Below are 12,653 nucleotides of genomic sequence, written 5' to 3' on the forward strand. Positions count from 1 at the left end.
GGAGGGGAGGTTGAAATGTTGAATATGGAATCAAGGAATGGGAGAGTGGAGACATGCTGGACATGGATTGAGGGGAGAAAATAAAAAAGAAAAGAAGATGATGCACATGGATAGAGATGAGGGAAAGGGAAGAGAGCAGAAACACTGCACATGGGGGGAGAGAAAACAGGCAAAAACTGGATCCACTCTATGCCTTCTCCAGTCAATTCCACTGAGGACCCAGCTTTTACTTATGGCAAGAAATGAAGAAGAAAGGAGGAAAGTAAAGAAATAAACCCTTTGAAACAGACTTGAACAGATAGAGAGCAGCAGAATCAGAGACTGGGACCAACATGATCAGAAAAACAAAGTCACCAGACAACAAAGGTAGAAAAAATAATTTTATTTTCATTTTAGTGTTTGGAATATGTCCAATTGAGAATTTACATCTGCTGTCTTATTTTGCATTGTATAGGAGGAAACGTGTTTCTGTTTTTCTGGTATTGTGCTGCATACAGAATCTGGCTTCATGGGATTTCAGGTTAATTTTTGAAGAATTTGAAGATGGGGCTATATCTGTTCAGCATGTGTGACAGCAAGGCCGAGTATCTGAATATGGATCTGTTAGGTTTTGTGATTTTGATAACATATTTGTGTTTCAGATTTGGCAAGATTGTCTAATTCCTGGTCTGTGTGCTAATTTGTTTTGTGTCATTTTGGATATACCAGAGATGTGATTTTTTTGTTCATTATAAATCTGTTACAAGTTAATTTTCTTATCCTATACTGGTGTAACATTTCCAGTGATGCCTGTTTATATGTGCCATAGCTGGTAAAAGGAACATGGCTACTGTGGGAGTGGCTATTGCCCCTAAGGTTACCTATAATGAGTACCGGTACATTTTTTCCTACAAACCCCCCCCCCCCCCCCCCCCCCACTGGCTACAAGTGTGGGTTGAGAATGAGAGAGAGGAAATGTTGGGGTAGAAGAGTGTAGGAAGGGAAAGGGAGGGGAGATGATTGGCAGGGTGGAACCATATGGTAGAGACCATCAGGGTTCTCAGGGGAGATGAGTGATAAGAGGATGGTGAGTACAGAGGGTAGAAGTGAGTCATCGGGGGTGGGGCTAGGCAAGGAGGGGTTGGGGTAGGATTGGGGTAGGTGGGGCTAAGCAAGGGGCTGGGGGGCTCCACCAAACTGGTCTGCAAAGGGCCCCACAATTGCTAAGATCAGCCCGAGAAGCTTGTAGGGGGGTCTCCAAGGGGGGCTTTACTTATGTGATGGTCAGGGAGGAGGCCAGGCTCTTATTGAGAGGGTCCAAGAGGAAACCAGGCTCATGTTGTGAGGGTCAGGAGGAGGATGCTGCGATCTTGTTGGGGGAAATTAGGAAGGGCCCAGTGTTCTTGGGGGAGGGGAGAGTAGAAGGGATATGCTAATGTTTGGGGAAAAAGAGGGAGAACACAGAAATAGTCAGGCTACAATCCAGAAGTTATGTGTGAGCCAGCCAATATTTATTGTCAGCACAAGCATAGCTGTATGACCAAAGTTAGGATAGCCTTTTGTGCTGTCCTTTTTTTTTTTTTGTTACATTTGTACCCCATACTTTTCCACTCATGGCAGGCTCAATGTGGTTTACATGGGGCAATGGAGGGTTAAGTGAATTGCCCAGAGTCACAAGGAGCTGCCTGTGCCTGAAGTGGGAATCGAACTCAGTTCCTCAAGACCAAAGTCCACCACCCTAACCACTAAGCTACTCCTCCACTATGTAGGAACCAGCACTGAATATTGCTGACACCCACATAACTCTCAACTCCTTCCCAATTCTGTCCCCAGATTGCCTCACCACTGCCCAGTTTTGACATGATTTGTTAATTGGATATCAGCAGCTAGTCCATTCTTCCAGGTTGAAATGGATATGAGCCTCTCCTGCCCAGTTAAATCATTTTAAATATAGGACCATTATAGTTTAATTTGACTTTGCTCCCATCTTCCCCAACTTCCGGCCACCTTAGGCTCATTCTTTGGTTTATGGACTACACCCAATAAGATAATAAGAAGAGTGAAATATAATAATGAATTAGGGATTGAGATAAAGGAGATAACCCTGATTTAATAAAGATTAACCATTGTCCCTTTGCAAGTCATTGACTAATCAACATATACACTAAGAGCTGGATTCAGTAAATGGTGCTCAAAATTCAGCACTGGAAAAAAACGGCATTCAACACAATTCTATAAAGGGTACATTCCCTTTATAGAATTGAGCTTAACACCAATTTCCATGCCTAACTTTAGGCGCCAGATTTACACTTGCTGATACCTGGCATAAATTCCGGCATCCAAGTTAGTTGCATTGAGGCTGTATTCTATAATTCTGTGTGCAATTTTCAGAAGGACCCTGTGATGCCCATGGCCATTGCTCCTTTTGAGTTACATGCTAGTAGAGTTATATATCATAGAACAGTGGACTGCCAGATGCACATGCAAATTTTAATGAGTGCCAATTAACATCAATAATTGATTTTTAACATCCAATTACTCAACTTCCTGCTAGCAGTAATGGCATACGATCGTTATGTGGCAATATGTAACCCATTGATGTATCCCATCATTATGAACAGGAGACTCTGTATTCAGCTGGTGATCTGTTCTTACCTTGCAAGCTTTTTGTTTTCCCTCATACAGACAGGTACAACCTTCCGATTATCCTTCTGCTGATCCAACGAGATTAAACATTTCTTTTATGATATTCCTCCATTGCTGAAACTCTCTTGTACAGTCACATTCATCAATGAGGTTGTGCTTCCTATCGTGTCTGCCTTTGCAACCCTTCCTTCTATTCTGACAATATTTATCTCTTATTTCTCCATACTCTCCACCATCCTGAAGATCCGTTCTACAGCGGGCAGACGCAAAGCATTCTCCACCTGCGCCTCTCACTTTGCCAGTGTCGCCTTATTCTATGAGACAAGTCTCTTCATGTACTCGGAGCCCAGTTCAAATTATGCAGTGGAACAGAACATGTTAGTCTCTGCATTTTACACTGTTGATTCCCATGTTAAATCCCTTGATCTATAGTCTGAGGAACCAGGAAGTAAAAGCTGCCCTAAGAAATATCATTCAGAAAAAGATTTCCATTAACTGGATTCACTAATGATTGGCTTATTTCTATCAAAATAAAATGACTTTATAAGTTTATTTTATTTTTATTAAAAAGAAACACTATAGCATACTGTGGACTATGAATTCACTTCAATCATGGTAGGTTACATGAGTTCCTGTGAATACCAGAGAAATGAGAAATGCATTTTTGAAATACCAAATCAAAAGTGAGTTAGATAAACCCTGGAAGATAGTAACAGAAAGTTCTAGACTACCCTAATTCAACTTGATTCTAAGAAAGCAGTTCCAACTCACGAGAACATCTGCCACAGTTTGTATTTTCTTAGACTAAATAAAATTGTGGTTTAAGGAATGGCTGCCTGTTCTTTCTGATGTAAATGTGTTTTCCTATCATCTCCTTTAAACTGGAGCATTATTGTAACTATCACCACAAAGTCTTCAGCTTGGTCCTTGGGAATCCCCCAAATAATCTGGTTTCTAGGACTCCTACAATGAATATGCATGAGTTGTTTTGCAAATATTTATTTATTTGAATTTTGCTCACACCTTTTTCAATAGTAACTCAAGGTGAGTTGCATTCAGGTACAGTGGGTATTTCCTTGTCCATGGAGGGCTCACAATCTAAGTTTGTACCAGAGACAATAGAGGGTTAAGTGACAAGGGTGGGCCCAGTACCAATCACTTTGGACTCAGGCCCACCCAGTATAGGGTTACCATATTTTGTCCTCTGAAAAAGAGGACACATGTCACGCCTCCCTGCCCCGCCCCTTTTGGATCCTCATCCCACCCCCTGTCACATATTCTCCTCCCCCGGGTCACATATTCCCCTCCCCTGCCCTCCCGTCACCTCCCCTCCCCCTTGTCACATATTCCCCTCCCCTCCCCTTACTTACTATCTACTGCCCTGGTGGTCTAGTGACCTCTTCGGAGCAGGGAAAAAGCCCCCTCTTTCCTGCCCAGAGCGCTGCCTGCCCTTGCCTGCATCCTTCTCAGTCTCGGCTGGGGATTAAAAATGGCCGCCGAGAGTTGAAGCGGCCTCGCAAGACTTCAACTCTCGGCGGCCATTTTGAATCCCCAGCCGAGACCGAGAAGGATGAAGGGCAAGGCAGCGCTCCGGGCAGGAAAGAGGGGGCTCTTTCCTGCCCCAAAGAGGTCACTAGACCACCAGGGCAGATAGTAAGTAAGGGGAGTGGAGGGGAGACCCATGGCGCCGCCCGCCCGCCCGCACGTTTGTCCAGAAATCCGGACAAACGTGCATGCTGGCAAAACCCACCAGATGCCCCGGACATGCCTTCAAAAAGAGGACATGTCTGGAGAAATCCAGACGAATGGTAACCCTAACCCAGTAGCAGCACACCTATGATGTGGCTGGCAGGGATCCCCAAGCCCCACCAGCCAAAAACTCCCAACAACTGTCTCTCCTGCATGTCTTGTAAATAGCAGATCTTCGCCTGCAGTGAGCAGTGACTGATATATACTGTTTGCACTGGCCCCACAGTCTTCCCTCTGATGTATTCCCATCAAACATATAAACGGCAAGTGACCGTACTCACTCGCAAATGCGCAGTAGAGACTTCCCTCACTGTCCCGCCCCCGCGTCAATACGTGATGACGGGGGGGTGGGACAGAGAGGGAAACTGCGCAAAGGGGAGGGAACTGCCGAGGTCGCCACCGCTCCCCCCTCCCCCGAGGTTGCAGGTAAGAGTGCCCCCCCCTGGAGTCGCCGCTGCCGCCACCCCTCCATCCGGCCCGTCTCTTCGCTATTCAACTTACATCTCCGCAGCAGTCAGCTGAGCTGCCGTTGGCATTCCTTCCCTGCCTGTGTCCCGCCCTCGCTGACATTACGTCATATGAGGGCGGGACACAGGCAGAGAAGGAAGGGCCGACGGCAGCTCAGCTGATCTGCCTGCTGCGGAGATGTAAGTTGAATAGCGAAGAGACGGGCCGGGTGTAGGGGTGGCGACGGTGACTCGGGGGGGGGGGTACTGGCAGCAGCGAACTCGGGGGGGAGGGGGCAGTGGCAACCCACTAGCCTGTTTTAACAGGCTCAACGGCTAGTCTATGCAGAAGCAGGAAGTTGCATGAGAGGGAAGGCTGTGGAGCCAACATGAGCAGTATGCATTAGTTGCTGCTCGCTACTGGTGAAAATCTGCTATTTAAAAGGTATGCAGGGGAGGGGGGATATTTGAGAGACCATAAGGCATGCAGAAGAGAGAGGGAGAAACCAAATCACTTGTGGGACAGGGCAGAATTCTTCTGCACACCCATCAAGATCACAAGGCACAGCAGTGAGATTTGAACCAACCACCTCTGAATGTTAAGACAGGTGCTTTAACCACTAGGCCAGTCCTCCACTTGTTTATTGTATAGAAAAATATCTAAAAGAACAAAAACCGCAAAGGCAATAAAGCAGTCCCAAAGTAAGCGGTGTGTAGCAAAAACTTTATTGGTTGGCAACTGAGACTCAACACGGATCGCATTTCAGCCATAAAATTTTAAATATGGGCACAGTGATATTAGCGAATGTCAGTAGTAAATAAGTACATAAGCACTGCCACGCTGGGAAAAGACCAAAGGTCCATCAAGCCCAGCACTGTGTCTCCAACAGCAGCCAATCCAGGCCCCAAGAACCTGGCAAAACCCCAAAATTGAATAATGATCAATGGACTTTCCCTTCGGGAATCTGTCCAGACCCCCTTTAAACTCAGCAAGGCCAGCTGCGGTCACTACCTTCTCCGGCAATGACACAGTACAGTCTGTTACAATAAATATCTGCCACTATATAATGCTAGTAGAAGCTGTAAGATTCTTGTATTTTTTTTGTTTGTTTCTTTGTGTTTTTGATACAAAAATATCTCACACACACACACGCGCAAACCCTATTAATTCCTGCCCTGTGCTGCTGCTCCATTGCAATGGCTGCCAAGACTTCCCGTTGCAGTCTGTTGAGACTGCCACAGGAGATCCTGGAAGCCATTTTGCATTTGGAACCAGCACATGCAGGATTCGGGTGGTTGGATGGGGAATGATCATGGGGGTGGTAATGATCACAGAGGAGGAACAATCGCAGGGTGGGGGGGGGGGGGGGAAGAATTTTGGTTGCAGTTGAAACATGAACCTAGATTTCAGACCAGTTTCGGTGTCGAAACCTAAACTGAAATTCAATTGGCCTCTAGATAGCACACTCTTTTAGACAGAGTATGCACTGTTTTCTGCTACTGCACACATGGAAAGATCATTGCACATGTGTAAATAGTGTGCCCCAGGGAACATGTCCAGAGTTCATAAAAATATGCACATTGTTGAACAACAATGTATATCCATCCACAGATTGACCTGCGTGAAAGCTCCTATTTAAGTAGATAATATGCTTTTTTAAATGAAAATGTTTTAAATACAGCCCTGTTATTGTAGGGCATGCCATTTTTCATGCAGAAAGCAATCTGTTGCCTTGAAAGTTAAACTCTATTGCTTAAGCTTCTTTATGGATTTTGGCTAAAGAACATATTTTCCAGTAACCTCTCTGGTTATCACTGCTATTGTCTTTTTGTAAATAAGGTCTGCATTGATAATTAAGCCAGATTTAGGATTCATATTTCATAAAATCATTGAAATTGTAAGCTGGAGGTTGTTGGGAAATAAACTGCTCAGTGATTAATTAATTGCTGAGGAAGTTATCTAAGTATTGCATTTCCCCCTGACCGTGTTCATTTCTATTTCTTATCTGTACCTAATTAAATCCTTTCTTTTTCAATCAGTCTGTCAATTACATCATTGTTTAAGAAAGTACAGCATTAATTTTAGGGCAAAGAACAGCACATTTTCAACTGCAATGGAATCTACTTTAGAAAATTCATTGCTATTGATTCACTTTTGATTAAATTGCTTTCTATTTAAAATAACAGTTGTCTCATTTATTTTCAGATAACATGAACTGAATGGAAATAAATAAGTTCTGTTGCCTTTCAAAATATCTTGTATGATCATCCAAACACATCTGTTCCAGCTGCTGTTCTCTTATAATGGAGATGACAAATCAAATGGTATTTGTATGTAGATGTACAACATATTCACAGGCTTGTAACTTTGGATCTTAAGGTAATATTCCGCAAATGTAAAGGCTGGCAAACATCTTTAAGAAGGAAAGTACTGGCTAGTTAATATAAAAGGAAGACTGTGGTAACAAAGGGGTCCCTTTACTAAGGTGCACCAAAAAATGGCCTGCGCTGGTGTAAGTGGGTGTATTGGACGTGCATAGGTCAATTTTTCAGCACGCCTGCAAAAAAGGCCTTTTGTTTTGTCCAAAAATGGACATGTGGCAAAATAAAAATCAGCGCCTGTCCATTTTGGGCCTGAGAACTTACCGCCACCCACTGACTTAGCAGTAAGGTCTCACGCATTGACCAGGTGGTAGTCGACAACATGCATACACTGGCGATTACTACCTGGTTAGCGTCACACAGTAGAAAATAGAAATCATTTTCTGCTGTGCATTTTGGATGCACGTCAAAATTATAATTACCGCCTGGGGCATGGGGTAGTTCTAATTTGATGCACGTTGTACGTGCATAGGTGCCTATCAGGCTCATTTTCAAAGCACTTAGCCTCCCAAAGTTCCATAGAAACCTATGGAACTTAGCCTCCCAAAGTGCTTTGAAAATATGCCTCTATGTGCCTTAGTAAAATGGCCCCCAAAAAACCAGTATTCTGAAAGGTTCGTACAAGGTGGTAATGAGGCCCAAGTTGTTCTTTTCAAATCCAAATCCAATTTTATCATTTGTTCCTTCAGCAGATGAGTTTGCAAATTATTTCAGGAAGATCACTGGAGTGAAATGACTTTGAATTAGGTGAAACAGCAAATTCCATTCAATATCAATGTGTTAATATTCCAGCTGAACAAATATGGAATGAGTTTGCTTTAATGGAAGAAACACAGTTAATTAAGTATGTAAAACAATTTATTAAAAGCTCATTACCAAAGTATACAGACACTCAGTCGATTATATGTTGTTTAGAAGTTGACTTAAAGCCCACTTCTTTAGATTTGTGTTCATGCAATATGAGAATATTTTTTGTATTCTTGTATTAATATTAATCGTCTTGTAATGCTTTTTCTTAATTTGTTATGTAAGCAAAATTGAACCTGGGCTTTCTTGGGAAAATGAAGAAATGTCATAATAAGTATGACGTAGATGAATGCCCCACTGACTCATTATCCTGGCTGTTGGTCTTTTTCAATTCAGTCTTTTTAGCTGGTGGTTTCCCTGAGAAAATTAGTACAATGACAATTTGAATGATACCACCAAATCTGCCCAAGTTTGATCCAATCACAGGCCAGTAGTCAGTTTTCCTGTTCTGGCAAGGGTTCTCTGTTCTTGTGTCCATCTTCCTATATATCAATCTCCTTTACATATGTCTTCCATGTCAACTAAGGGCCTATTGGACATGTTATAGTGGTCCACAAACAACTTGAGGATCTCTTTTTTCCAGCCAATCATATAGATATGTAAGCCACATTGCACCTGCTTATGTGGGAAAATGTGGGATAAAAGTGCACCAAATAAATAAAAATAAATATTTTATCTTCCTATAGTTGAATCTGGTACAAAGGAAATGATGGGAAACACACATACACAAACACACAAACACACACACACAAAATATTCATTTATTATTATTATTATTATTATTATTTATTTATTGCATTTGTACCCCACATTTTCCCACCTATTTGCAGGCTCAATGTGGCTTACAGAGTGTTGTTATGACATAGTCGTGAGGAGATCTTATTATTATTATTATTATTATTAAAGTTACCAGCCCTTTTACATAAATCTGTCTTATTGTCTCTCCATTTCCCTTCTTATACCTGTTAACTTATATGAAGGGGTATAATGGAAGTTCTTTTTTCTTATCCATAGTAGCAGAAGCTGCAAGATTGATGGGGTTTCCAAGGTCCCCCAGTTGAAGAAGCCAATGGCAGTATGGCATGCTGACAAACTCTGGAAAATCCCAGGATAACCCCCTCTCCACTGCCTGGAATACTGCAAGAGAAATGCATCAGGGGAAAGCTCAGACTGTGTTCTGTTGTAGAATGAATTAATAAACTTTCTGTTGAACCCTGAAAAGGAAGACTGTTGCAAATGTGTGTCAGGGAACAAGGCTAGTGATAGCACCAGTACTGACATCTCCTCCCCCGACAACAGACAGGCTGCAAAACCTCTCAAGCACCTGGTTAGTAGCCAGAAGGAGCAGGAGACAGCAGAAGTGAAGGCCTGAGTGGACCTGGAATCACTGCAGAAGATGATAATAGACATATGCAGTCAAACTGCAAAACCTCCCCAGCATCTAGCAAATGGCTGGAAAGAGTGTGGGATAGGAGCAGCAGAGGCCCAAGTGGGTTCGAGTGGACTTGGAAATCACTCCAGAGGATTCTGGGAGGAAAATGCAGATCAATGACAAAATTTCCCCAGCTCCTGCGCAGAAACCTTGTTTGTGTCTGTGCACCCACAGAACTGTGCACTAAAGCCACACTCAGGGATCCTTTTACTAAGGTGTGTTGAAAAATGGCCTGCAGTAGTGTAGACGCATGTTTTGGGCGCACACAGAATTATTTTTTAGCGCACCTACAAAAAGTGCCTTTTCAAAATTTTTGCCAGAGACGGACATGTGACAAAATGAAAATTGCAGCGCGTCCATTTTAGGTCTGAGACCTTACCGCAAGCCATTGACCTAGTGGTAAAGTCTCACACAGTAACCGGGTGGTAATGGTCTACACGTGTTAAATGCCACTTGATGCGCATAGCTGCCGCGCACCAGAAAATAAAAATATTTTTCAGATGCGCATAGCGGACGCATGGCAAAATTGAAATTAGCGCAAGTGCCTCACGGTAACCGGGCGATAACTACAATTTGACATGCGTTGGGAGCGTGTAGGCGCCTACGCAGCCTAGTAAAAGGGCTCCTCAAAGCCTTGTGGACTTTTATAGTATCGGCTTCCAAGTTTGTACCTGAGGCAATGAGAGGTTAATTGACTTGCCCAAAATCAAATGGAACATTAGTGAGATTTGAGTCCTTCCTCCTCTTGTTTACGCAAAATAAATATTTACCAAAAATAACAATGAGAAGAAACAAGTGAATAAAAACACCGTATAGCATCCTATTGTTTACAGCCTGGTGCTCTATTAGGCTACTTCTCTACTTTCCTTCAATAAGATGATTCCATAAATCTCTTAAAGTTGTTTATTAGAAGATTTAACATATCATGGAACTTCCTCTGGGTGCCAGCATGGAAAATAAGATCCCCAGGGCTTATTCAAATACATTTAAAATGATCAGTCATGAACTGCTTGATATCAGTGAAGAAGGGATACTTTTACCAACAAATGGGTATGTTTCCATTATCTTATTTATTTATTTATTTATTTATTTATGGCATTTATATCCCACAATATTCCCACCCACGGAATGTTTTTACTGTTTTTAGTCACCCAACCAAAAAAAGGTGAAGTAGAGTCAGTTGTGTGAACTGTTTTATTCAAACACTTTGTAGCTTTATGTCTTTAACATCAAGTGATGGAAGGAGCAAAGAGAAAAATCACAAATACTTGGCATGTTGCTTAGAATGTCCACACGACAAACCAGGACGAAGTATATTGAAATGATATTAAAGGGAAAAAAGGTCATGCTTAGACCAAAAATAATACTGCATGATAAAACTATCTAAAAATTCATTAGTATTAGAAAGCTGAGGTTTATAGATATCCCATCTCAGTAAGTGAGATCTCCAGATAGATTGAAGGCAGTTTTGGCCTGGGTAGCTAAAACCCAAGAGGATAATGTGAGAGAGAGAAACTCTTTATCGAATACTAAAGTAAAGTGGTGTGGTAGCCATTGTAGTCTACTTTTAAAGCTAGTAAACAGAAATAAAACAAAACAGAGAAAAGATGATACCTTTTTTATTGGACTAACAATACATTTTTGATTAGTTTTCCAAAGTAAGCCTTTTTCTTCAGATCAGAAATGAGAAAATGTTGACAAATATCAGCATATATAAGTGATACCAAAGCATTCTAATGACAGTCTTACAGGAAGAGGGTGGGATGGGTTAGGTGAGAAACAGGAAGAGCAAGGTGGGTGAGAGACATGGAGAGATGGATGGGTGATAAGAGGGTGACAAAGCAGTATAATTTTATGGTTTGTAGTGGGATAGAAAACATAGATCTTTGTTAAGTCCTATCTGGTGGGTCTCAAAATATTTCATCATTTTGACTTCAAAGGTATTACGTTCCTGGATTGTCTTAATATTTCCTTTTAGTATTCTTACAATAAAATCATTGATGCAGTATTCTGGTTTTGTAAAGTGCTGTCCCACAGAGGTTTCATCCTGGTTGGCAATGGGGTGTTTAATATTATGTCTAGGTAGATTAAATCTTGTCTTAAGCATCTGGCTTGTTTCTCCAATATAGCACCCTTCTTCACACTTTATGCATTGAATAATATATACCATATTTGAAGATGAGCATGTGAAATATCTCTTTATGCTGAATGTTTTTCCCATGTGACTGTGGGATCCCGTGACATGTGTTGGTATATATTGCAGGGACGTATGTCATTCTCTTCTTTTTGAGCTTATAGTGGGAACTTGCTTTTCACTAATTTGTATTTCAAACTAGGTGGTTGTCGTAAGGCCAGCAGCATCTCTTTCAGTTATTCATCCTCCCGGAGTAGTGACTGTAAGTCTTTTACGATTATTCTCAATTTATTCAGCTCTGGATTATATGTCACTACAGTCTATATGTTTCCTGTATATAGATGTTTGTATATAACCATTGCTGACAGAAACTATGGTGTCTAGAAAGTTCACTTTTTTCTGGGGAGTAGTCAATTTTTAATTTGATTGTAGGATGGTATATATTGAAAGAACTGTGAAATTGTTTGAAAGTTTCTGGTAGTATTTTAGGAGTTTAGTCTGATATGTATTCAAAAATGTCTCTTCCAGTTCTGCCATGAAGAGGGTAGTATATTGTGCTGCAATCCTGGTGCCCATAGCAGTGCCCATGATTTGCAGATAGATATCATTGTTAAAGCGGAAATAGTTGTGAGTTAGAATGAATTTGATTAATTTTATAATTGGTTCCAGTGTGTGTTGGTGGTCCAGGGTGGATGTTTTTAGGAATTTTCACATGCAGCTATGCCAGCTGCAGAGGGAATATTGCTGCATAGTGATTCTACATCCATTGTGACCAGATCACCTGGTGGTAGCTGCTTGATGTTTTGTTTAATTTGTTTAGAAAGTCTGTGGTGTCTTGTATGAAGCTGTTTTTCTTATGCACAAAGTTTTTAAGAATCCCCTTTATAACTCCAGATATTTCTTCTGTAAACATGCCAATACCAAATATGATTGGTCTGCCAGAGTTTACAGGTTTATGAATTTTAGGTAGCCTGCAGAATATGCCCACAGAAGGATGGTCTGGTATGAGATATTTTTTAGATGTGACTGTACTTGCTTTGGGAGTATTTTGATAAGATTTTTCAACTGCTTTGTATAA

General features: G+C 41.6%; 1 pseudogene; it reads left to right on the forward strand.

Moving 5' to 3' along the window:
* The first annotated feature begins 2,538 nt into the window (after positions 1–2,538).
* LOC115461246 lies at positions 2,539–3,133 on the forward strand (annotated as a pseudogene).
* The last annotated feature ends 9,520 nt before the right edge of the window (positions 3,134–12,653 follow it).

The sequence above is a fragment of the Microcaecilia unicolor genome, chromosome 1 (assembly GCF_901765095.1).
Source record: "Microcaecilia unicolor chromosome 1, aMicUni1.1, whole genome shotgun sequence".
NCBI lineage: Eukaryota > Metazoa > Chordata > Amphibia > Gymnophiona > Siphonopidae > Microcaecilia > Microcaecilia unicolor.